The sequence below is a fragment of the Pongo pygmaeus genome, chromosome 7, assembly GCF_028885625.2.
Source record: "Pongo pygmaeus isolate AG05252 chromosome 7, NHGRI_mPonPyg2-v2.0_pri, whole genome shotgun sequence".
In the NCBI taxonomy this organism is placed as follows: domain Eukaryota; kingdom Metazoa; phylum Chordata; class Mammalia; order Primates; family Hominidae; genus Pongo; species Pongo pygmaeus.
Genome location: NC_072380.2, coordinates 63,604,240 through 63,631,047, shown reverse-complemented (window position 1 = coordinate 63,631,047; position 26,808 = coordinate 63,604,240). Strand labels below are relative to the sequence as shown.

At 39.2% G+C, this 26,808-nt stretch overlaps 1 long non-coding RNA gene across 1 annotated transcript; it reads right to left on the bottom strand.

Annotated features, from left to right (window-relative positions):
• Positions 1–13,130: 13,130 nt before the first annotated feature.
• Positions 13,131–26,752, bottom strand: LOC134740008 (uncharacterized). Its single transcript, XR_010127201.1, has 3 exons — positions 26,329–26,752; positions 14,902–15,178; positions 13,131–13,542 (listed from the first exon to the last, which is right to left on the bottom strand). It is a non-coding gene; the product is annotated as an uncharacterized LOC134740008 (long non-coding RNA).
• Positions 26,753–26,808: the final 56 nt, after the last annotated feature.

Sequence of the window (26,808 nt, the reverse complement as noted above, 5' to 3'; positions counted from 1 at the left end):
CTATTTTTACCACAAATATAGATGTTCCCAAAACTGTCATGGCACTGGTGGGTAATGGATTTAATGTTTTACTGAGCATATAATGAGGTCCTAGGTAAAACCTAGGTCAAATCCAGCACCATGTTGGGTCCAGTTGGTCTCAGTCAGCTTGGTCCACTCCCTGGTTTTCAGGTTTTCTCATCCCCTAGCTCATGCAGCCATTTCAACAGTTTTCTTTGGCTAGCCATGTGAAACTGCTGCCTAGAATTTTCTCCTGTGACCACCCTGTATTATTTCTGTCTCAACCTGAGGAGCTCTTCTGGTGGTCTTCATGTGGCTAAAGCTTGAGATACAACTAGCTGGGTGTAATGGCTCATGCCTATAATCCCAGCACTTTGGGAGCCTGAGGCAGAAGGATCACTTGAGCCCAGAAGTTTGAGACCAGCCTGGGCAACATGGTGAGACACTGTCTCTATAAACACAATTAAAAAAAATTTCTTTTAAAAAAAGAATGAACTGTTAGTCCACAGAATAAATCATGGGCTTTGGAATGAGAATTGGGATTAAATCCAAAATTAGGTGACCTTGAGCAACACCTATAAGTTTCTATTCTGTTTCCCCAACTATAAATGGAAATACGATTATTCATTCTTTCATTCTGTAGGGGCTAATGAAAACTTTCCTTTCACCCTCTGAAGGTTCACTGAAAATCAACTGACAAAGGCAGATTGATAGGAGAAATGGCATACCCATTGATTAGTGTGCAGGGGGCAGGAGAAATCATAGAGTGATTGCTGCATCAACCATAAAGTACACATGGTTATATACCTTTCTTCTTAGGGGAAAGGATGATGGAAAAGTGTAGATTATTTTAGGGGGTAGTAAATTATTTTTAGGGGAATTCAATGGGCTTGAAAAACATGCAGTGACCTGAGACAAACTCTGTTTGGGCCCGCAGGGCAGACAATGGTTTCTTGCTTCCTGTGATATGAGTTTGAAATAGGCCCAATTGTCTCATAGAAATGATATATATGGGTTTTTGAATAACACAGAAATGGACCCTCCATCTTAAAATTTTAAACTTATATTTGTCTTAACTGAGTTCCTTCCTCAGGAAACTGACCCTCAGGCAAGGGACTGAAACTCATCAGATCACCGCATCCATATAATGAGATGCCAGACCTCATATCCATTATAATTGCTTCCTTACTCCTCCCTAATTTCTGTTTTCCCTGCCTTCCCTTCTATATAAATGATAGATGCAGGAGGCAGATAAGGGAGGGCACCTGGAGAATCTCCAATCCATCCCACAAGTGTTCATATCAGACGCTTTTGTGCAGATGGGGAACATGCCCAGGGCCTTGTCTGGACATGCCCACAATGGATTGGGGGCCTGCCTGCACACTGGGAGTACGGGGTGGAGCCACCAGGGATTAGCACCTTATGCAGCAGGGAGGAGCCTGGACTCTTCAGCTTGTGTGTGTGGTGCCCTGGTATTCAATCTGTGAGGTGGGAGCCTGTTGTCAGGACTCCCTTTTTCTTTCACTGAGAGCTTTCTTCTAAAAATTCTGCTCTCCTCACCTTTCAATGTTTCCACATGCCTAATTTTTCCTGATTATGTAACAAGAACCAGGATTTTAGGTGAACTAAGAAGCAAAAAATCCTGCATCATAAGCATCCCAATTTTGGTCAGTTGGAGAGACAGATTTGAGACTGACCTCCTGTTCTCCTCCACTGAGCACCCAATAAAGCCTTCTTCCCTGGCAATACTCATTGAGTCAGTGATTGGCATTCTGTACATGGAGCAGCAAGTCTTAGACAGAATCCCTGGTGTTTCAGTAATAAGTTCAGTTAATGAAAACTCAGGGAAGAAATCAGAGATTTCTTCTTTGGTAGGTCTGGACTTTGGGCAGACAAGGGAACTTCAGAGAACAACTTTAGCCTGTGTTTTGGGAGAGACAGAGGATTGAGAGACTAGAGAGAGGGGAGAGTCAGAGAGACCTTGAGGCTCCTTCAGTTCAGCATATCAAACTACCATATCTTGGAGTATCAGTTTCTAAGCCCTAACATTTTGTTCAACAAATACTTATTTAAGACCTACTTTATTAGGGTAAAAAGCTAAGCTACTGAGGACTAAACTCCGATTTTTTTTATCTTGCCCAAATTCCTATCTAAGGCGTCTTGGGAGTCATGCCCTACAAACCATAGATTCTCATCAGACAGGTTTTATTTAACCCTATATATTGTGACTTATTTTCCAAACCTGATTCTGGCTTAACTGTAAATTAAAGAAAGAGGAAAGAAACATGAAAAGTGGATCCACAGTCAAAGACATGTTTATTTTGGAGAATAAACCTGAGAGGGGCTTCTGGCCGATTTTGATCAGGAATACTATCTCTTACAGACTATGAGAATTTATTGGTTTTAGGGTGAGAGAGCTTATCACAAGCTTGGAATGTTTCCATGTAGGGGAGAAGTTTATGGCAGGGTTGGAATGTCTCTGCTCAGAGGGGAGGTTATTTATCTTGCGGCTGACATCTTTCCGTCAGGAGGGGGGTTATCTTGGGGCTGACATCTCTCCAGCCGGAGGGGAGGTAATCTCGGGGCTGGCATGTCTGTGGTCGGGGACAGGCTTATCTTATGGTTGGAATGTTTCTGGTCAGAAATGTCATTTGTGGTTTATGATCATGCTGACCTTAGCCATTAGGCTGATGCCCTTTGGATTTAGGCAGTTTTTGATTAAGGTGAACTTTAAAATGGTGGTGCTCGTCCAAGATGGTGATGCTCCTGTTCTGTCAATAACAGGAGACAAGGGAGAAAATAAAAGTATTTTACCCACAAAACATGTTTTTTGTCACATTTTGAAATAGCTCTGCAAGCCATCCTTTGTGGGGGACAATTCATATCTGTAAAGAATCCCTATTAACACAGCTAGACCTTTTCCTTCCAGGCCCCTCCAATTCTAAATAGATTAACTGAGAGTCTAGCACCCTTTAAAGGGTCTGAATAGGAAACATTTGTATCTATTGTTTCTAAGGGGAGCCGCCATGAGACGTCAAAAGAACTTTGGTTTCCACAATCTTTTATCTTTGTAAGGTCAGCCGAGAGAAAGGACAAGAGACAGAGACCCAAGTTCAGGCAAACCTTTATTCAACCTGCCGGCTGCTCCATTACAGACAGAGGAGGCAGCCCTGAGCTTAAAAAATGAGGGGTTTATATGGGGCAGAGAGACCCTGGGGTTGTTTGCTTGTTAATTCTGCCACAAACCACCTTGTGATGTTTATGATACGTGGGGGTGTAGGTAAAGTTTGCTTATGCTTCCCACGAGCTCCCCCTGTGTGGTCTGGATGGTTTGTAATTGGGGTTTGCTCATTGCAGCAAGGTCTGATAAGTGGTCTGCTGGCTCCACCAAGGCGCCTAGATAAGGGCTTAGAAATGTAAAAAGTCTTAGGGGAAGGGGAGGGGTAGCCCGGAGAAGTTTAGAGGGGGGTTGTTGGCAGTACCAAGAAGCTTTTACGGGGCAATTTGTCCCTAACAATCTTAACCTGAATGTTTGCTTTCTATTGATCCCAGGTCCTTAGACAAAAACTCAATCAACTGTCAACCAGAAATGTTTAAATTTACCTATAGCTTGGAAACTCTGCCCCCTTCAAGTTGACCTGCCTTTCTGGAACAAACCAATGTATTCCTTAAATGTACTTGATTGATAGATTATGCTTCCCTAAAATTTGTAAAACCAACCTGCACCCCAAACACCTTGGGCACATGTACTCAGGACCTCCTGAGGGCTGTGTCATGGGCCATGGTCACTCATATTTGGCTCAGAATAAATATCTTTAAATATTTTACAGAGTTTGACTTTTCGTTGACACTACCATTACAAAGTGCCTCAACAATACAAAGACTCAGACAAAAAACCTACTTCTTTTCACATTAACAGTTGCAAGCTATAAGCTGTCTTTTTGGTGGGGCAGCTTTACTTTTGGAAGCGATTCATATTCAGGAACCTCATTCTTTCCCTTAGGGCATTGGTGACATCTGCCTGGCTGAAGCTGGATCATTGGGAGAAAGGGAAGGAGACCCTGGAGAATGCAGACACTGTCGTAAGGCATAAGTCTCCACTTATGCCTTAAGTAAGCACAAATCACCACTGCTCACATTTCATTCATGAACATTTAGTCATTTGGCCAAACCACTGCGCAGCTTGCTGGGAAACATAGCCTGGTTCTGTACCAGGAAGTAGATATATTTTGTCCCTTCTAACAATCTTCACTAAGCCACTCCCTACTGGTCACTGTTGGCTTTCAGGATACAGCACTGAGAGAGAAAAAGGAACAAAGTACCTGCTAGCGCAGAACTCACATGCTAGTGGGGTGAGACTCACAAACACACATATGGCATCACTGCACATAGCTATAAGAGCTACAATGAAAACAAAAAGGGGACCTGGGATGGAGAGTGACTGGGGCTGGGACAAGAAGGAAAACTTCTCTGAGGAGATGATGTTTCAGATGAGATAAAGAGAGAATAAAGGATAGTAAAATATAAACTGCATAGTATGTAACAGGCTGTATGTCTACCAGAATTCTAACTATTAAAATTCAGGTGAGCATATACACACACCCTTCTTAGATTATATAAAACCAAAATCAAGTATTTTATCCACCTTTTGTGGAAGAAAGACATTCTTAGAAATCAAATGGAAGCTATTAATAGAAATTGAAATCTGGAGCCATTAGAGGTACAGAGACTGAGAACTTCTTTAAGTAAGCACTTGAGATCGATGCTATAATTTCCTCCTAAGGGAGCATAGCATATTGCATTCTGCTGTCAAGATATGTGAAACAATTGTACCCAAGACTAGGTCAAAGGATGTTTGAGTATCAAAGTCCACCTTGTCCACTGACATAGATTCCTTGCTTGGCCAAACTTTAGTCAGGCTTCTGAATCTTCTGTTAGGCCTATCTGTGTGCTTTCTTATAAAATCCAGTTTTAGCAAAGTATACTGCTCAGGTAGTTTAACAAGAAGCTCCCATTCTCAATATTGGATCATCCTCAATATCTTGATCAGTTTCCTCATCCCCACCAGCCACCAGGTGATGCCTGATCACCCTGCCTGCCTTCAGCAAGAATCCTGTAGGTCAGTTTAGCCAGAATTCCCCTTTCCCTTATGCTATCTCTTACTAATTTTCTATTCATTGACTCCAACCCTACTCCTTGGCTATCAACTCCCACTTGCCCATGATGTATTTGGAGTTAAGCCCAATCTCTCTCCCCATTGCTATGCAAGACCTTGTTACAATGGTCCCTATACCTATTGAGATCATCCTGAATACAGTCTTCCTTAACTGTACTTTAACAAGCATCATTGAATAACTTTTTCTTCTTTTTCTTTTTTTTATAGAGAGACAGAGTCTCTCTCTGTCACCCAGGCTGGAGTGTAGTGGCGCAATCAATCACAGCCCATTGCAGCCTCAAACTCCTGGGTTCAAGTGATCCTCCTGCCTCAGCCTCCTGAGTAGCTGGGACCACAGGTGTGTGCCACCATGCCCAGCTAATTTTTAAAAAAATTTTTTGTCGAGACAGGGTTTCACTGTGTGGCCCAGGATGGCCTCTAACTCCTGGGTTCAAGCGATCCTCCAGCCTCAGACTCCCACAGTGTTGGGATTACAGGCATGAGCCACCATGCCCAGATAGAATTTTTTTCTTTAACAAGATTCAGCTACAAGTAAGCAGCAAGCATTTGGTGCAGATACATAGTAGGCAAAAACTGCACAGGGTTGACGGAACTCAAGCAACAAGAAAAGAGGGAAAATATACAATAGATAAAGCTAGCTGGCTAAAGTTTTTATCCATTTTAAATGAAGAAAGAGTGAAAGCTAATCTAAGAATACCATTTAAGCATATTAATATATGTTAGGCATAATTGTTGCAAAAAATTATGCTACTTAAACTGCAAACTATATGATTCTCATTCCATAGTAAGCTTTATCATTAAATCCTTTTTATTGTCTATATTCATAAAGTCCCAGGTTGAAGAACACTTATAATTTAATTATAATTATAATTTTATTATAAATAATAAAAACGACATCGACCTTGAGCACTTGCATAGATTGGAAGGTGGGGCAGGAAGAAGAGGTAAAGAGAAAGTGTGGAAGTGAATGTCATCCTTTTATAGAGTAGGGACTCAAGAGACTGCCTGTGCTCAATGGAACAGGAAATTTAGGCTTATGTAGATTTTTTTAAAGACAGAAGATATAGTCAAAGAAATAAAAAATAGGAGAGCAGCAATGAGTGTACTAAGTGAAGAATCTCTGCAACCGTCATTGCAAGAGGATGACAATGTCTGAAAATAAGTATTAAACAGCACTTAACATAATTTTGATTAAAGAAATGAGCACCACAACAAAATTAAAAAGGAATGATTAAAAGTGGGTTTCCCAGGGATAGGTGGGCCAAGGGTGAGGAAGGATGGGGTGAAGGAACTGTTGATTTTGTTATAAGTCCAGCAGCAATATATGATTTATATTAACCAGGACATACATGTTGCTTTGTTCTAATTTAAAAATATAAATTTAAAAATTTTAATTGTTAATTTCCAGATATCATTACAAATAAATATGTGAATCAGGTGGAACCTCAGGTGAACTGTAAGCACTGTTGTGATGCTTAGAGTGCTTACAACTGGCAAACAATGATGACAATAGTTATCTCTATGCTGCCTGTGCCCATGAGGCCTGCATCAGCATCCCCTAAGGCATATGTCACAAACTACAACTCCTGGGCCCAACTCAGAACTAAGACTCTGATTCTAAGAAAGAGAGAATGGTGAGAATTCACATTTTTAACACAAAAAGGCTCAAGTCTTCAAGTTGGAGAGTTAGGAGACTAAAGAGCATTTGAATAATATATTCTATAAAAGTCTGAGCTCTCAAGGCCACCTCTGTTTGAAATACAGTGATACCTCTTAAACCAACAAATGTTTTAAAATATAGGGGATAGAGTTAATGCCTGAATCCATATGCAGTAGAATGAATGTTTGCATCCCCCTAAACTTCCTATGTCACAATCCTACTTCCCAGTGTGATGATATTAGGAGGTGGGGTCTTTGGGAGGTGATTAGGTCATGAGGTGGACTTCTCATGAACGAGGTTAGTGCCCTTATAAAAGAGACCCCAGAGAGCTCCTTTGTCCCTTCTACCATATGAAGACAAAATGAGAATACAGCTGTCTATGAACTAGGAAGTGGGCCCTCACCAGTCGCCAAATCTACCGGTGCCTTGGTTTCAGTCTTTGCAGTCTCCAGAACTGTGAGAAATAAATTTCTATTGATTTTAAGTCATGCAGTGTGTGGTGTTCTGTCACAGCAGCCTGAATGCACTAAGACACTGTAGCTATTAGATGTCTGATTGGATCCATAGCTACCAGAGCCCATGGCTTGGCAGTGAAATGGGAAGCATGGACACTTGGGATGACATGGACAGTGACAGGGAGAAGTGACACATCCTTAATCTGCAAGACCCAGAGAAGCTGCAGCAGTTAAGGTCAAGACAGCAGAACAGAGCATGGCCCCGGGGCTGCAGCAGGTAGACACAGGAGGCACTCATCCCTGCACATTTCCAAGGGAAGGAATGCATTTGGAAATGAGGTAGCACCTCCACTTATTAAACTGGTAGGGTCTGAGACTGAGAACTATTTCTCTTACTGCAGTTATTTTTGTTCATACCTTTTGGTTACCCTTACTGGGGCTGCTGTTGCCTGAGAAAGAAAATGATGTTCCAAACAGAAAGCAAAAGATTGTGAGTGTTTGTTTCTCTTTAGACTAAGACCCAGAAACCATTTTTAATTGATGTATTTTTAGCAAGCATTTACTACACATAGTTTGTGGTTCACTTAACATCTCTTGACTATGGGTCTGACATTATGGTATGAAAGGTGAGTAAGAGAACGTGTTTGCCCTCAAAGAGTCAATTCAGTTGAGAAGGCAAACAAATATGCAGTTATAAAAGTGGTAAAGAGGTTGTATGTTTCTCCCTGGAAGAGTCAGTAAAGGTAGAATACCCTGCATTGAAAGTTCAAAGACAGTAACAAATGCATGAGCAGACTCCACGGCAACAAGCTATTTGATATAACTAGAGGTATAGTGGCAATAAATTACAGTGGGGAAGGAGGCAGTGACTTCAATGGCTCTTACCTAGGCTCCTCATTAGAGTCAGCCGAGGAAACTTTAAAGAAATAATCAGCGATCAGTAAAAATGGCAGAGTATACAGCTTCAAGCACCCTGTCCTCCACAGAAACAACACACAAATCATGCAGGAACTCTCAGAATTTGCTTTGCCAGAACACAAAAACAACACAAAAAAATCAAGCAGGACCTCTCAGAATTAGCTTTGCCAGAAAGGTGGGAAACAGAATCAAAGTGAACACCGAATAAAGGAAAAGCCAACTTACATATTGCTGAATTCTCTTTACTATTACTTTGTTAAGAATGTCTGCGTATTTATTCAAGAAAGATGTTGGTCTGTAGTTTTCTTTTTTCTGATGTCTTTGGTTTTATTATTAGGGTAACATTTACCTCATAGAATGATTTACAATGTTTCTTCCTCTTCTAATTTCTGGAAGAGATTATGTATAATTGGTGTTACATCTTTAAATCAATGTTTGGTTTGTATATCTTCTATTGGTTTTGAAGATCTCTGATGACACAATGAACAAATTAAAACCAAAGTTAACAGAAGAAAAGAAATAATAAAAATTACAGCAACAATAAATGAAATTAGAAAACAAAATAATCAACAAAACCAAAAGTTGGTACTTTGAAAAGATCAACATAATTGAAAAAGTTTTTGCATCTTCTTACTTTTTAAAAAAAAAAAATCAGTCTAGTTTAGCTGATATTTTTAAAAAGCAAGAAGACACAAAAACCTAAAATCAGAAATAAAATTGGTGACATTCCAATAAACTTACAGAAATTAAAAAAAAAGTATAAGATGATACTATGAACAATTGTACTACGATAAATTAGATAACCTAGGTGAAGTGGACAATTTTCCAGAAATATGCAAATTACTCAAGAAGAAATTGACTCAAGAAGAAATAAAAAATTTTATTAAACCCATAACAAGTAAAGTGATTGAATCAGTAATGAGAAATCTCCCAACAAAGAAAAGCCAAAGAGTAAATAGCTTCACTGTTGAATTCTACCAAATGTTTAAAGAATTAACACCAACCCTTCTCAAAGTCTTCCAAAAAAATAGAAGATAAGCAGACAATTCCTAACTTATTTTCTGAGGCTCATATTACACTGATATCAAAGCCAGGCAGGGAGACCACACTACATGAAAATAAAACTACCAACAAATACTCCTTATAAATATAAATGTAAAAATCCTCAACAAAAAATTAGCAAACAAAATTCAGCAGCATATTATGAGAATATCTTCAGTTTTATAAAGAACATCTATAAAAACACCCTATAAATAACATATACTCATTTATGAAAGGCTGTTAATTCCTCTTAAGATCAGAAACAAGGAAGGATATGCCCTCTAACCATGTGTAATCAAAATAGTGCTAGAAGTTTTAGGCAGCACAAAAAGACATGAAAAGGAAATAAAGACATACAGATTGGAAAGAAAGAAACAAACTGTCTCTATTTGCAGATGACATGAAAACCGACATAGAAAACCCTAAGAAATATGCTCACATAGACACAAAAAACTTCTAGAAATACTGAGTTTAGCAAGGTGGCAGGATACAAAATCAACTTACAAACATCAATTGCATTTCTATATTCTAGCAATAAACATGTGGAGGTTGAAATTAAAAATTCAGTACCACTTACAATTACTTAAGAAAGGTGAAATACTCAGATGTAAATCTAATAACATATATACAGGACTTACATGGTGAAACCTATAAAACACAGACAAAAGAATCAATGATACTATAAACTGAGAGATATTCTGTGGCCATGAATGGGAAAACACAATATAGTATACCAATTCTCTCCAAATTGAGGTACAAATTTAACACAATTTCCAAGCTAAACCATCATATACCCCGTGACCTGCATGTATACATCCAGATGGCCTGAAGTAACTGAAAATCCACAAAATAAGTGAAAATAGCCTTAACTGATGACATCCCACCATTGTGATTTGTTTCTGCCCCACCCTAAGTGATCAATGTACTTTGTAATCTCCCCCACCCTTAAGTAGTTTCTTTGTAATCTCTCCCACCCTTAAGAAGGTTCTTTGTAATTCTCCCCACCCTTGATAATGTACTTTGTGAGATCCATCCCCTGCCCACAAATATTGCTCCTAACTCCACCCCCTATCCCCAAACCTATAAGAACTAATGATAATCCCACCACCCTTTGCTGACTCTCTTTTCGGACTCAGCCCACCTGCACCCAGGTGTAATAGACAGCCTTGTTGCTCACACAAAGCCTGTTTGGTGGTCTCTTCACGTGGATGCACGTGACACTATTAGAATCCCAGAATATATGTAGATATAGATCATTCTAAAATTTATATATGGAAAGGCAAAATAATTAGAACAGCTAAAACAATTCTAAGAACAACAAAGTAGACAAAATCTCTATTAATTTTCAAAACTTTTAGCTAGAGTAACAAAGATTGGGTGGCACTGGTGTAGGGATGGAGTCATAAATCAATGGAACGCAGTAAAGAACCCCAAAATAACTCCACATATGGACTGCCACTGATTATTGACAAAATAATAGCAAACCAGCTAAAATAGCAACAGCTTATGTAATAGAGGAAGAATCGTCTTTTCAATAAATGGTCCTGGGGCAAATAGATATTATAGGAAAAAATGAAATCCAACCTAAACTTCAAATCCTATATAAAACATTAATTTAAAATGAATCATACAGATTTAAATATAAAACTTTAAAACTTTTAGAAGATAATAGAAAATTCCTGGGACTTCAAGTTTGGTGAATTCTTGGACATGACCCCAAAATATCAATTCATAAAAGATAAAAATGATAAACTGAACTGCATCAAAATTTAAAAGTTTTAGTCTATGAAAACCCCTGTTAAAAGATAAAAAGACAAGTACAGACATGGAAAAAGTATTTGCAAACCACATATTTGACAAAGGATCTAGAACATATAAAGAACTCTTGCTGGGCGTGGTGGCTCATGCCTGCACTTTGGGAGGCTGAGTAGGGAGGACTGCTTGAGCCCAGGAGTTGGAGACCAGCCTGAGCAACATAGTGGGACCTCATCACTACAAAACAACAACAGAAAGTTAGTTGGACATGGGAGCGCATGCCTGTGGTCCCAGCTACTTGGGGAGGTTGAGGTGGGGAATTGCTGGAGCCCAGAAGGTCAAGATAGCAGTAAGCTGTGATTGCACCACTGCACTCCAGACTGGGCTATAGAGTGAGATCCTGTCTCAAAACAAACAAACAAACAAAAAAACATTTTCCAAAAATGTAAATTTGGGAGGTATTAAATATATCAAAAAAGTTCAATTAGAAAATCAGAGAAAGACCCAAAGTAACATTTCACTGAAGGGGATATACCAATGGCAACTAAGCACATGAAAAGATATTCAACATCCTTACTTATTAGAATAATTAATGTAAAAAGTAGTGAACTTAAGACTGGTAAAGCTGTGGAGAAGTTAGATCTCTTAGACGTTGCTGGTGAGAATGTCAAATGGTATGGCTATTCTGGAAAATATTTTTTTGCACATCCTTAAAAAACCTAAACATATGTTTACCATAGGACCCAGCAATTGCACTTCTGTGTATTCATCCCAGTGAAAGAAACACTGTCTGCAGAAAAACCTGTACACAAATGTTCACAGCAGCTTTATTTGTTATAGCCCAACATAGAAAAAAACAGCCTAAGTGTACCTCAATAGGTAAATGGTTCAATTAACTCTGGTACATCCATACCAGGTGTATTAGTTCATTTTCACAAAGCTGTAAAGCTACATTGTGAGACTGGGTCATTTATAAACAAAAGAGTTTTAATTGACACACAGTTTTGCAGGGAAGGGAAGGGAAGGAAGAGGGGGAGGGGAAGTGGAACAGGAAGGGGAAAGGGAAGGGAATCACCTACTATTTGGTCCCTCCTTGGACACATGGGGATCACAATTCGAGATGAGATTTGGGTGGGGACACAGAGCCAGACCATATCATCAGGGAATACTGTTTAACAATAAAAGAGGTATTACTGATATATGCAACAACTTCAATGAATGTAAATGGCAGTATTCCGAGTGAAAAGGAAAAGGCAATCTCAAGAGGTCATATACTGTGATTCTATTTTTAAACCATTCTTACCAAAAAAGAAATATAGAGATGGAAAACAGATTAGTAGTTCCCAAGGGTTAGGGATAGTGGTGGTGAGGAGTGGATATGATTATAAAGGGGTACTAGAAGGGACAGCTTTGGGGCGACAGAAGAGTTCTATCTTGATTATGGTGGCAATTACACAAATCTACATATGATAAAATTACATTAAATTATATACATATTGCACCAATATCAAGTTGTTGGTTTTGATATTGTTCTATAATTATGTAAGATATAGCTACTGGGAGAAATTGAATGATGAGTACATGGAAATTCTGTACTATCTTTACAACTTCCTGTGAGTATATAATTATTTAAAAATAAAAAGTAAAAGCAGAAAAAAAATTGAAATTTATTCAAATAGGCCAGGCACAGTGGCTCACGCCTGTAATCCCAGCACTTTGGGAGGCCGAGGTGGGCGGATCATGAGGTCAGGAGATGGAGATCATCCTGGCTAACATGGTGAAACCCTATCTCTACTAAAAATACAAAAAAATTAGCTGGGCATGGTGGCGGGCACCTGTAGTCCCAGCTACTCGGGAGGCTGAGGCAGGAGAATGGCGTGAACCCGGGAGGCAGAGCTTGCAGTGAGCTGAGATTGCACCACTGCACTCCAGCCTGGTCAACAGAGCAAGACTCCGTCTCAAAAAAAAAAAAAAAAAAAAGAAATTTATTCAAATAAAAGAATGAATATGAATTTTAAAGATAGTAGAAATACGTTGAAGAAAAAATTTTTTAATAACAAGGAAAACAAAAGCAATTTCTAAAAGAAAAAACAATCTGTGAGAAAGCAAAATGAAAACATGGCATGATTTTAAGAAAATGGTAGGCTATAGGAAACGAATATCAATTTGAATATTTCTTCTAAAATGGTACATTGTTTCTGAAGAAAACAATATTTACATAGCTCTAGTAATGAGGGAACTGGGCTGGGCACAGTGGTGGCTCACACCTGTAATTCCAACACTTTGGGAGGCCAGGGCAGAAGGATTGCTTGAAGCCAGGAGTTAGAGACCAGCCTGGGCAACATAGTGAGACCCTGTCTCTACAAAATAATAATAATAATAACAATAAATTAGCTAGGTGTGGGGGCTTGTACCTGTAGTTTCAGTTACCAGGGAGGCAGAGGTAGAGGATGACTTGAGTCCAGGAGTTTGAGGGTGCAGTGAGCTACGATCATGCCACTGCACTCCAGTCTGGGTAACAGAGCAAGATCTCATCTCTACAAAAAAAAAAAAAATTAACCTACATAGTAAGATGGCAGAGACCTATGGTTGCAGAATAGAACATAATCATGATCAACTCTGATACACAAAAGCAAAAACACAGCTTATAAAAGTTGGGAGATGGAAAGACAGAATAGAGGTGGAAGGAGGATCAAAGGAATACATTTCCGTTTTTCTTCCTTTCTTTTTTTATTTTTTGAGATGGAGTCTTGCTCTGTCTCCCAAGTTGGAGTGCAGTGGCGCGATCTTGGCTCACTTTAACCTCCACCTCCAGGGTTCAAGTGGTTCTCGTGCCTCAGCCTCCCGAGTAGCTGAGACTACAGGAAAACGTCACCATGCTCTGCTAATCTTTGTATTTTTAGTAGAGGCGGGGTTTCACCATATGGGTCAGGCTGGTCTTGAACTGCTGACCTCATGATCAGCCCACCGCGGCCTCCCAAAGTGCTGGGATTACAGGCATGAGCCACCGTGCCCGGTCCATTTCTTCAGTTGCAGAGTAGGTACAGTCTGTCTTTGTAAATGGAACATGATACGATCTTGAGTTACAATGGTAAATGCCAAAGTTACAAAGGTAAAAAAGAAAAACAAACAAAAAAACAAATGCTGATAAAACTGTATGGGGGCATTAAATCTAAATTCTCATAATAGCCTAAAGTTGATAAAAATTAATGAACCAAGTTGGTGAATTAAGCAATAATGGCATAATTACCTTATTTAAAGAAGAAGTAATAGAGATATAGAAGTATAGGACTAAAAGCAGAAATAATTAAAACTTGTTGATTCTGGGGAGTGAATATAAGGGTGGGGTGGATTCAAACAAGGGGCTACTGTATTTCATTTTAAGTCCCATTCTATATGCTGGAGATAGTATAATGAAAAAAAAGATGAATGTTTCCAATTCCTTTGTACAGCTCTATATCAATTTTTGACTGCTGAATATTTAAGCTTTGGAAGTAGGGTAAGCAGACTCCAGTTACCCATCTCTCATAATAAGGAATGTCTGCATGTTGTTGATCCACTCTGACAGGGGTGAGCCATTGCCTCCTCTGTTTCCCCCAAATAAATACTCAACGATCTCTGATGTAGGCTTAAGTATTTCAAAAATTAAATTAAGTGTGTCTAAGCACTGGAGAATCAGGACCTATGATTTTATTTAGCTTTTGTTTTCTTGTTGCATGTAAGGGGCACAAAACTGTACCATGTCAGACAAAAGGATGGTCTTTTATTCTCTGGTTGTAAAACATCTCCAAAGTCCTCTAATATTACTCTTGCAATCTAGACCTTTTTTTTTCATGAACAGGCACCACACACTCCACCATTTCATATCCCAGTTTTATTTATTTGGGAACACTTACCCTTGTGGATAACAGAATACCAGTCACAAGATCCTTCTTCTGTACTACAAATTCTGCCACTTTGTTTCAGAACTGGGTATCAGGATTCCTCCTCTGTCCAGGTTTCTGCTGTCCCCCAAAAAGAAAGACATGTAGCTGGGCATGGTGGTGCACATCTGTGGTTCCAGCTACTCAGGAGGCTGAGGCAGGAGGATTGCTTGAGCCCAGGTGTTTAAGGTTGCAGTGGGCTGTGAATGTTCTACTTCACTCCAGCCTGAGCAACAGAGCAAGACCCTGCCTCAAAAGAGAAAAAAAAAAAAAAAAAAAAAAAAAGAAAAGAAAAAGAAAGACTTATAATCTTTCTTTCGATAAAGGAAAAAGATGGTGGGCTCTTCAATCCCAGGTTGAGTACTCCATAAATAGAATACTGTCTGTGGCAAGATTTCTTCAGAATTTCCTTGTCACTATGAATATTAATCTCCTTCTAAGTCCAGCTAGTCTGGTTTTACATGATTAACATGACTCTGTCCATATTAATTATAATTAATCCTGGCTTAAAAGAGGCACTCACCTCTCTAAGTCTGGTTTTCATTACAAAAAGCATTTGCTGGGTAGTATGAGGTAAATGATGCCACCATTCTAAAACAACTTCTTTGGCTCCCCATACTTTTCTTAATAGTGAGGTAGAAAATATTGAAATCCTTTGATACACCAATAAGATTTTGTTATGTTATTTTACTTTACCGTATACAGTTGGAAAGATTTTATACATGTATTTTCAGGCACTCTCAAGTGCATTTGAGGTTAAGGCCTTTGTCTTACATATGTCCTTGACTTCTTCCTAGCACCAAATACTACCCCAACACTCAATAACTATTTGGTGTAAGAGTTAGCTAGATTATTTTTTCTTTTGATGCATCATAGCAGATGGCCAGTGACATCTAGTTGGGCAATAGTTTCCACATCTAGTGGGAAATACTTTTCACTGAGGAGTTTTCATATCATAGGTATGTTACAATTTCAAGCATGCTGAATTTCATACCAGAGTTAAAAACTTCATATTTTTTACATACTAATATCTCAGGCAAGTCTTTCATAAGCCAAGAAATGGTTAATTTTTACAAAAGATGCTAATAGACCATTAATGCAAATATATGTATTAGCTTATGGTTTTTATTCCTAGCTATTGTTTTAAATTTTTTTCATAAAAAAAATTTTTTTTGGAGACAGGGTCTCACTCTGTTGCCCAGGCTGAAATGCAGTCATGTGAACATAGTTTACTGGTAGCCTTGAACCTCTGGGCTCAAGCAATTATCCTGCCTCCACCTCCTGAGTAGCTGAGACTATATGCGTGTGCCACCACATCCAGGTAATTTTAAATTTTTAGTAGAGATGGGGTCTTGCTATGTTGCCTAGGCTAGTCTCAAACTCCTGGCCTCAAGTGATCCTCCTGCCTCAGCCTCCCAGTGTGCTGGGATTACAGCTGTGAGCCACCATGCCTGGCCCTGGCTACTGTTTAAGTTCAGGATTATCAAAGAAAAAAATGTGCCAGACAAGTTAAACGGGCAAGGTAGACTTTATTCAAGACAACTGTAATAAGGGAGAGAGACTGAACTCAACTCTAGATACCTGGGGATTTATAGCCAGTGGGCAAGGTGAGGTGTTAGTGGATGAAAAACTACTAAGGGGAACTTGATTTATTGTTATGGTGTGAACGTCTTTGTCCTCCCTCCCCACCCAAATTCATTTGTTGAAGCCCTAATTCCCACTGTGGCTATATATGGAGTAAAGAAATAATTAAAATTAAAATTAAAATTAAAATGAGGTCATAAGAATATGGCCCTGGTTCACTAGGATTAGTGTCCTTATGAGAAGAGACATACTCTCTCTCCCTGCTGGTGCACAGAAAAGAGGCCATGCGAGAACACAGTGAGGAGGCAACCATCTGAACTCAAAAAAGAGAGCTCTCACCAGAAACCATCCATGCTGGCAAACTGTCCTTGGCCTCCAGAACTGTGTAAAAACATCTGTTGTTTAAGCCACCCAGTCTATGGTATTTTGCCATAAGGCAGCCTGAGCAGACTAATACAAGCACCAAGGCTGTGGGGATTCTTGCAAAACCAGGCCCAGCAGGTCAAACATGAAGCCTAGCCAAGAAGAGGGCTGACAGTAGTGGGACAAAAGTTTGGTCAGGCAGGGTGCAGTGGCTCATGCCTATAAACCCAATGCTTTGGGAGACTGAGGCAGGAGGATCACTTAAAGCCAGGAGTTTGAGACTAGCCTGGGCAACAAAGTGAGACCCCTATCTGTATACTAAAAAAAAAAAAATTAGCCAGGTTCAGTGGAGTATGCCTGTAGTCATAGCTACTCAGGAGACTGAGGTGGGAGGACCTCTTGAATCCAGAAGTTGGAGGCTGCAGTGAGCTGACTGTACCACCACACTCCAGCCTGGGTGACAAAGTGAGACCTTGTCCCAAAACACACACACACACACACACACACACACACACACAGATAAAGTTTGGTCAGTCTTTTCTCTTGTTCAAGGAAAGAACAGACATTTTTCTTTCCTCTAAACAGTAAGTCCATTTTTAAGTTGGCTGCCTTTTGTTCATTAAGGAAAAGCTATTCTCTTGAGACTTGCAGTAAAGATTTTTTGTTAGATGGCAAGAGCATTTAATGAAGGGTATTCCTATGAACATTAAAGAAAAACAAAAATTAATTGTTGGAGCCGACTATGAACCCAGCTGGTGATTCTATACTTTAGGCGTGAAGCACCTGTAGAAGATGGAATAAAGATGGCAGTGGCAATCCAACTGCCACTGCAAACCAATCTCTGGTTTGCAGTTCGAACATTTTGGTGATGACGCAGACCTCAGGGAGGTTTTGGTGAGATTGTCACGATCATGGTTATTTCCTGCAGCAGAGTGTGGCAGAGGCGGGAGTTCCAGTGAACTTCCTGAGTGGCCTCCACAGCAGTAGCTCTGGGCATGAAGGATGCCCTAACATGATCTTTTGTGATGATAAGCACTTGGAAATTTATCTTGCAGGATTTCTGCAGATCTAGGAGAAAAGGCTGGCTACAAGACAACCTAGAGTCCCAATAAGAATCTGGATAGGCAGGTTTTAGTTAAGTCGGGAAGGTAGAAGTAAATCAGAAACGTTTGGAGAGTTGTAGGCAGATATTAAAGGAAACTAGAAGAATTGAAAATTTGATAAAGACTGACGCTATGTGCGAAAGAGCAGAGTCCAGTACCATTTATAAGTAGGCAACAAAACCATGTAGGGTTACAAAGAGGTGAAAAATAGCTCAAAGTCAATGTACAGGACTAGAATGTGGTAACCCACAAGGGGGTGTTATAGTTTTCTACTGAAACAAAGAACTTGTCTCTACAGTCAGAAACAGCTAATTTTCCCAATAGAGATATAATAGACTATTAATGCATGTACATGAATTAACTTACAGTTTTTGGCCAGGCGCAGTGGCTCACACCTGTAATCTCAGCACTTTGGGAGGCCAAGGCGAGTGCATCACCTGAGGTCAGGAGTTTGAGACCAGCCTGGCCAACATGGTGAAACCGCATCTCTACTAAACATACAAAAATTAGCTGGGCGTGGTGGTGGGGTTCTGAAATTCCAGCTACTCAGAAGGCTGAGGCAGAATTGCTTGAACCCAGGAGGCAGAGGTTGCAGTGAGCCAAGAATGCGCCACTGCACTCCAGCTTGAGACTCTGTCCCAAAAATAAATAAAGAAATAAAAAACCTTACAGTTTTTTATTCCTATTATTTAAGTTAGGGGACTATAAAACGCACATATTTGTGAAGTATGCGTTTCTGTTTTACAACTTTTATTTTTTATTATTGCTGTTATCTAAAAGGATCTTGAATCATGTTTTGGATTTTGTTTTCTTCTTTGCTACTACTCCTCTTGCTTACTGACAAAACTTTAAAAACTCTTATCTTGACCATAAGAACTGTTTTAAGTTAGTATCTTCAAAGACTTATCATTACCAAGATTGTGACTAAGGTAGTGGCAAAGGAACTTATCTGCCCATATAAGAATACATTTTTCATTATTAAAATAAATAATCTCATTGGTATGTGGCTTCTTGTTTGAATATGTAACACTGGGACTTTTCACACTCATATTCTGTTCTTGGAAAATGGGAAAAGTACCTGCCCCTCTGCAGGTTGTCTGAGCCATATGAATGTGGGCAGAAGTGATGTGTGCCATTTTCAGGCAGGATCACTTATTTGCTGGCATAAGACACTGCAAGAACTCTCTTTCCATCATAACAATAGGAAGCACATGTCAATATGATGGTGTCAGGAGTACTGAGCCAACTCATGGAGGACAGCTGCCCTGGAATACTGTCTGATATATAAACTCTTGCCATGATAGGCCACTGCAATTTTGTGTCATTTGTTAGAGCAGCATAATCTAGCCTATCCAGACTGATACAGTTAAATGAGTTCTCTATTAGCAGTGTCCAGGTTTGGATGATAAATTATATATATCTCTCCATATAATTTATATAGATATACATATATTTATATATATAATATCTCTATATAAGATATAGATATAATATATATAAATTATAATATATAAATTATAAATAGGGCTATATAACTAATTTTTTAATGACAAAAATTATAACTACATAATTTATATAGATATATAATAGATACATAAATTATATCTGTATATATGATACATATAATATATATATACACATTACAATTTTTATATATAAATTATATGCAGATATATATATATATATATGATTTATCATCCAAACCTGGACGCTTCTGAGAGTGACATGGGACACCATTAGTCATTCCATCAGGATAACAGTCATAAACTGGGACTGACTTGAGCAAACCAGGCTGTGTGGTCATCTGAAGTATGTGGCAAGCAAAAGTAGAGGTGTTGAGAACACCTGACCACCAGACAGCTTTCCAAGAATATTTTCCGATGACATGTTGGAATGTCATTAAACAACCACAAGAGATTGTTTAAGTTTTAGATCATAAGGTAATTAGCCTAGTCAAAGAGGATAGCTCAGTTTAGAAAATCTGGTAAGCCAAGTATATTCTAACTATTTAAATTTTTTAAAATAACTAATAAATTATTTTTGACTTTGAGCTCATATTTTTTGAAACAAACGAGAAATTTTTCTTTGAGTTATACTCTCAGGTCTCCTATCTACAGGATGATTAAAATATTCTGGAATCTCATATATGGTCAAATCATTGAGGAGGCTCTGTGGGTCATAAGCCATTGGTTGTGAGAGGCTTGTTGTCCTAGCTGGGATGGACCCTTCAGTTCTGGAAGTTCTGCAGATTCGATTCTATATGTGGGGCATGAGGAAATGAGGCAAAGGTGGAAACCCCAAGTGAAAAACTCCTGCCTATGTGTAGCATGCATCCATTTCCCCTGAGGTTTTGCCACCTGCTATGATGCTGTTGGGTAAACAGATTTGGCTTGTTTTACTGCTCAATGCATCCATATTCCTCTTTTCCATTTATAGTGTGGGGAGGAAATTGGGGTCATTGCTGTACAAGAAAAGTCTGCTTTTTGTCCTGCCAAAAACTTCATTATGTCACCAAGGCAAGGAATCGCACAATTGGCTATCTGCTAAAATACATTAGGGGAAAAGAAAAAGGTGTAAAATAAAAATACAGTTGCCCCTTGGTGTCCATAGGGAGTTGGTTTCAGGACTTCCCACCCTTGGATACCAAAATCTGGATGCTCAAATCCCTGATATAAAATATGGTAGTATTTGCATATAACCTATGCACATCCTCCCATATACGATAAATAATGTCTAGATTACTAATAATATCTAATACAATGTAAATGTTATATAAAGTCTTCCTTTCCTGTTTACCTTATCTGGTGCTTTCGTTTTCTTTTTCTTTTTTTGGGGGGGGGGATGGAGTGTCACTCTGTCGCCCAGGCTGGAGTGCAGTGGCACAATCTTGGCTCACTGCAAGCTCCGCCTCCCAGGTTCACGCCATTCTCCTGCTTCAGTCTCCCGAGTAGCTGGGACTACAGGTGCCCGCCACCACGCCCAGCTAATTTTTTGTATTTTTAGTAGAGACGGGGTTTCACCGTGTTAGCCAGGATGGTCTCGATCTCCTGACCTCGTGATCCGCCTGCCTCGGCCTCCCAAAGTGCCAGGATTACAGGTGTGAGCCACCGTGCCCAGCCATCTGGTGCTTTTTTTCTTTGATATTCCTGAACTTAAACAGTAGCTAGAGCCAGGCACGGTGGCTGACACTAGTAAATCCTAGCACTTTGGGAGGCTGAGGCAGGAGGATCACTTGAGGCCAGGAGTTTGAGACCAGCCTGGGCAACATTATGAGACTTCCATCTCTACTAAGAATTTAAAAATTAGCTCCATGATGTGGCACATGCATGTAGTTCCAGCTGCTTAGGAGGCAGAGGCAGGAGGATTGCTTAAACCCAGGAGTTCAAGACTGCAGTCAGCTACGATCATATTGCTGCATTCCAACCTGGGCAAGAGTGAGACTGTCTCCAAAAAATACAACAACAAAAAAACAGTAGCTAGGAACAAAAACCGTAAGCTAATTCATGCACTAGCATTAATGGTCTATTAACATATATTTTGTGAAAATTAACCATTTCTTGGTTTATTAAAGTCTTGCCTAAGATATACATATATAAAAAATATGACTGAAGATTTGTCTCTGGTAGGAAATTCAGCATGTATTTAGGGAATAATGACCAAACAAAAGTCTACACATTTAGTACAGATGCCACCATCCATTTTTGGGGGGAATATTTTCCATCTGTGGTTGGTTGACTCTATGGTGTGGAACCCATGGATACGGAAGGCCAACTATATAAACTAATATGTCAGAGATGTATCTCATTCTTCAACCTTTTAATTAGAAACCGAGGGAAGCTAAGAACACAGAAAGTCCTCCTGCCTAAAACAATCTAGCTACAGCTTACTCCGGAGGCCTCAAATTCCCTATAAGTAATAGAACATCATTATTTAATTCCTTTGTAAAAACTGTAGATTGAGTTTTTAAGAACTGTTTAAATAAAAATATTCCCGGAGGGAAATAAAGCTGATTTCATATATTAAGTATCTTGTCATTAACTTTTTTTTTTTAATCACATGGTCTTTCTAACACGGTTCTAGCTGAGTCCTGGGTCCAGCAGGACACACTGCAGATAAGGAGAAGAAAGCTGGGGTCAAAGGACAGCACTGATGGAGAAGGCATGGATGACACCATAGGGGGGCATCCGCACAGCTGCAGGCAGCCTGAGGGCACTGCTTACTGAGGTTACAGAAAAGAAAGGAGGGGGGATAGCTGCAATACATGCTGCTCACGTTACACACTGGTTTATAGCTAGTCCTGGCAGCAGGGGCAGTGGAAACAGTGTGATCCAACCACCTGTGTTTTTGAGACTACATTTATCACTTAGCCATGACCTTCAAGTTGGGTAACACTGAACATTTTTCCAGAGACTTTGGTATGGATCACTCTCTGTAAATAGCTCCTTGAAGGAACATAGAATTGAAATAACATTTTGACGTATTTTTGCTAAAAAAAAAAAAAAAAAAAAAGAGTTCATTATCTAGGCTAGCTTTTGTTTTAGGATTTTTCATTTCAAAGTCTCTTCTGCCCTAATAATGAATTTGTTGTCACAGCTCCTATTTTTACTATTATTTTTAGCAAACTATTCTATTTAGTGGAATTAAAGTTGGTTCTAGTCAACTCTTCATAATTGCTGTGTTCATCAACCTAGAGCCAAGAAGAATCCATACATATGAATTATCATTTCAGTGCCTGGACTTACTACTGTGGTTCAGTATCTGACCAAGAAAGATGGGCTTACTGACCAAAGCCTTTTTCATCTTCATTTCAGAATTCAAATGTCATACTTAAAAAAACACATACATACATATAATACGTACACACACACACATAAACACAGTAACTTCATTTATGCTATGAATCACTAAAGCAGACTCTGAAATGGTTTTACCTAACTACAGTAATAGTTATATACAGCATAATTTTTAGTTCTAATACAAGGTACTTGCGTCAGCTACATTTACATAAAAGTGAACACTTAAGTTTTGGCTCCTTGCTGCCTGTTGCATCCAATCTAATGACCACCAAAATCTGGCTGCAGTCTATCTTTCTAGGCTTAGCTCCTATTATCCTTTTTGCATTCTATGTTCTAGCTAAATCAGATTAATCTCTGCTCTTTGAAAACAAATTATCTATGTAAGCGTTATTCTTTTATATTCCATGTCCCTAAAATAACTATTCTCTTTATCTCCATAATTCAAAAATTCTATTCAAATTTCAAAGCTTGATTCAAATTTGACTTCTGCCATGGAACACTACTATGGAGCAACAGTATTTTATTTGTACCCTTACTGTTATGTCAAGGGTCACTTTCCTCCTTCTATTATTTGAATGTAAGTTTATTAAGACAGAAGCTATATCATATATTATTGCAATATCCTCAGCATCTATCATTGTGTCAGAAAATGTTTATTGAACTTTAATAGATTCTTTAAAAAATATTAAATTTTACATATACATTAAAAAGATGTTTATCCACAGTTTTGGTGCACTTAGTTTCTAAGCAGAAGTTTTACTTTTTCTCCACTCCATGATTCTGTTTTTTAAGAAGCAGAATTTTTAATAAAGGAAAGATATCTATATAGATTAAGCACCATATAAGAGTAATTTTAACTTCTGAGTTAAAGTCACTTTTTGTTTACTGTAGACAATAAATTATAAATGCTTATTTTTCTAAAAGAAATTCATTTTGTTGATAACTTATATTTCCTTTTATTGGAAGATTATCCTAGCATTGAAATCTATGTAATTGAGGGATTATATGTGCAATTTAAAATAAAATTATGCTTTCCCAAAGTCATTTAATCCTATTGTCAAGTGAATATTTCAGAAATTACTGACCTTTTTAATAATGAAAATGAAATCTGCCTGTGCAGACTACATCCAATTAGAAACTAACTCCTGGGCTCAAGTAATCCTCCCATCTCAGCTTCTGGAATAGCTGGGACTACAGGCATGCATCACCACACTCAGGTAATTTTTAAATTTTTTGTAGAGATGAGGTCTCATTATGTTGCTCAGGCTGATCTTGAAAGCTTGCAACTTCTGAGCTCAAATGATTCTCCCACCTCTGCTTCCTACAGGGCTGGGACTATAGTCATGAGCCACTGTGCCTGGCCAACGACAGTTCTCTTTAAGAGAGAAAATACTTCAGTTTTTGCTTTTTTTTTTTGCAGGGGGAGGGGGATGGTGAGGTGGGGGAGGTGATGAATTTAACTGTACTGAAAATGGTACAAAGAAATCAAACTGCAGAAAAAAAGTTCCATATTTAGTTAGATTTTAGTTTTGGGTTTTCCCTAGACATTGCAGGCCAAATTAGAGTTAAGATGAGGAAATCCTTTCAGTCCTCACAGACCAGACGTGGCTCTATAAAACATAATCAAGTGCCATTACAACCTAGGTGTTAGGAAGCAACTAGAGTTTTCAAGGTAGATCTGGGCAACACGCAGACACCTCCATTTCTGAGGCTGAAGGAAATATGCACCAGTGCTAACTGCCACGCATATGAAAAATGTGAACTCCTAGCATGGTGAGAGTAGCTGTATGCTGCATACCATTTAATTTAATAAGCATTTGTTTGTTGAATACCTTATGCATTCAAATAACAGAGCACTTCTGATACAACAATGCTTCAGCCTACACAGTATTCTGAAAGGAGTCCCAAATAGCTCAATTTTACTTTGGGTATTTTCTGCTTAATAATAAAAGTGAAGCAACCTCGTATGAAGAATTAAGTTATTACAGTAAGTGTTATTGCTGTTGCCAGGACCAAACTTACTGTAACAATGTATCAAGAACTCTAGGAATAAATTGTGTGTGGGCTATCTAAATTTATCAAAGTCTAAATAAATCTCTAAATGATTCTAGATGATGATTTAAAATTTAAATTACTCATTCAACAAATGCAGAGTATCAATGTTGTAGCAGCCACTGTATCAGGCCCTGCAGAGAAACAGTGAGCATACTGGGTATGTGCCCAACTTTCATGATTACAAATTAGTAGGAAGTCACACACAAGAAGTGAATTATAGCCAGGCGTGGTGGCTCATGCCTGTAATCCCAACACTTTGGGAGGCCGAGGCGGGTGGATCACTTGAGATGGGAGTTTGAGGCCAGCCTGGCCAACATGGGGGAACCCCATCTCCACTAAAAATACAAAAATTAGCAGGGCGTGGTGGTGCGCTCCTCTGATCCTAGCTACTTGGGAGGCTGAGGCAGGAGAACTGCTTGAACCCGGGAGGTGGAGGTTGCAGTGAGCAGAGATCACGCCACTGCATTCCAGCCTGGGCAAAAGAGCAAAAGACTCTGTCGCGCCTCCCCAAAAATGAATTATATGTGTAAGGTATGGAGGCATAATCAGAAATGACATGAAGGTAGAGATGGGGTGTGCCTACCACAGGAAAATTACAGAGGTGATAAGAGTGCTTTACTTGCTGTTCAACTACTCACCCACAAGACTAGCATTTGGTGTTATTAAGAAGGTGTTTATTAGCAGTCTTATTTAAAAAATGACCTGTGTTTAACTTTACAGCCGCAGAAGAGAAAAAAGGTCTAGAAGCCTGAAAAATTCCCATAGCAGAAGGAAGAAAGTAAAGGAAAATATGTTTTTAAAAAATGGAGAGAAAACAGGAGAAAAGGCTGTAAGAGTTGTTTAATGATTTTAGCTATTTTCCTTAGATTACCATTTGTACTTTTTTTGTTTGTTTATGGTAAGATAGTTTTCATGTGCCAAAATTTCTGCTTGGACTAACAAAATTCATCCTGTAAGATTGTTATATGATCCCACAACGGTTAGGAGTGCCCTGGGTCCAAGCAGAAATCCAAAGTTGGAGCTAATACATGTGACCCGCAGCTCTACTCCAGAATGCAGATGAATAGAGATTTTGAACAGTTCGGAGCTCAATGTCCACTGAATATGCACTCATACTTTAAACCTAAATAAAGTGAAGCCTTTCTGAGTTAAATGGCAGAGGGCCTCAGCAGCAATTTTGCTCTTGTTTTCAAGTTCTTATTTCGTGATTTGAAGCTTTTGACCTTGCTAGCATGTTCTTTCTGAACGCTTTTGCAGATGGTTGGTTATGGTGGGGAGTAGTAACCCTAGCATAAAGACGTTCTAATTCTAACTTACCCTAGGTAACCTATAAGGGTAGCTTACGCTCACTCTCATACTTGAAAATCAAAACCGAACAGAATTCACACGATGGAAGCAAATCATGCTACAACCTACTATTAAAGACTGGAGGGAAACGCACAAAGATTAATGAACAACAAAGAACACTTCAAAAAGCACAGTATTTGGAAAAGACATACCTTTATGTACACTAAAACTAATTGAAAAAAATTAAATGCAGTTTGCTAGGAGTCTTACAAGTATTAACAGCATGTTCACTGCTTTAGGATCCTTAGTAGCAGTATTTTCCCGGCTCGCCTGCCCCTATGTCTCATTTCCTCTTCTCGACTTCTTTTTTTGCGATGGAGTTTCGCTCTTGTGGCCCAGGCTGGAGTGCAATGGTGCCATCTCAGCACTGCAACCTCCGACTCCCGGGTTCAAGCGATTCTCCTACCTCAGCCTCCCGAGTTGCTGGGACTACCGGCGCACGGCACCACACCCGGCTAATTTTTGTATTTTTATTAGAGACGGGGTTTCACCACGTAGGCCAGGCTGGTATCTAACTCCGGACCTCAGGTGATCCGCCTGTCTCGGCCTCCCAAAGTGCTGGGACGACAGGCATGAGCCACTCCACCCGGCCCTCTTCTCGACTTTCTATCCCTCCTCCTCAACACCCTTTC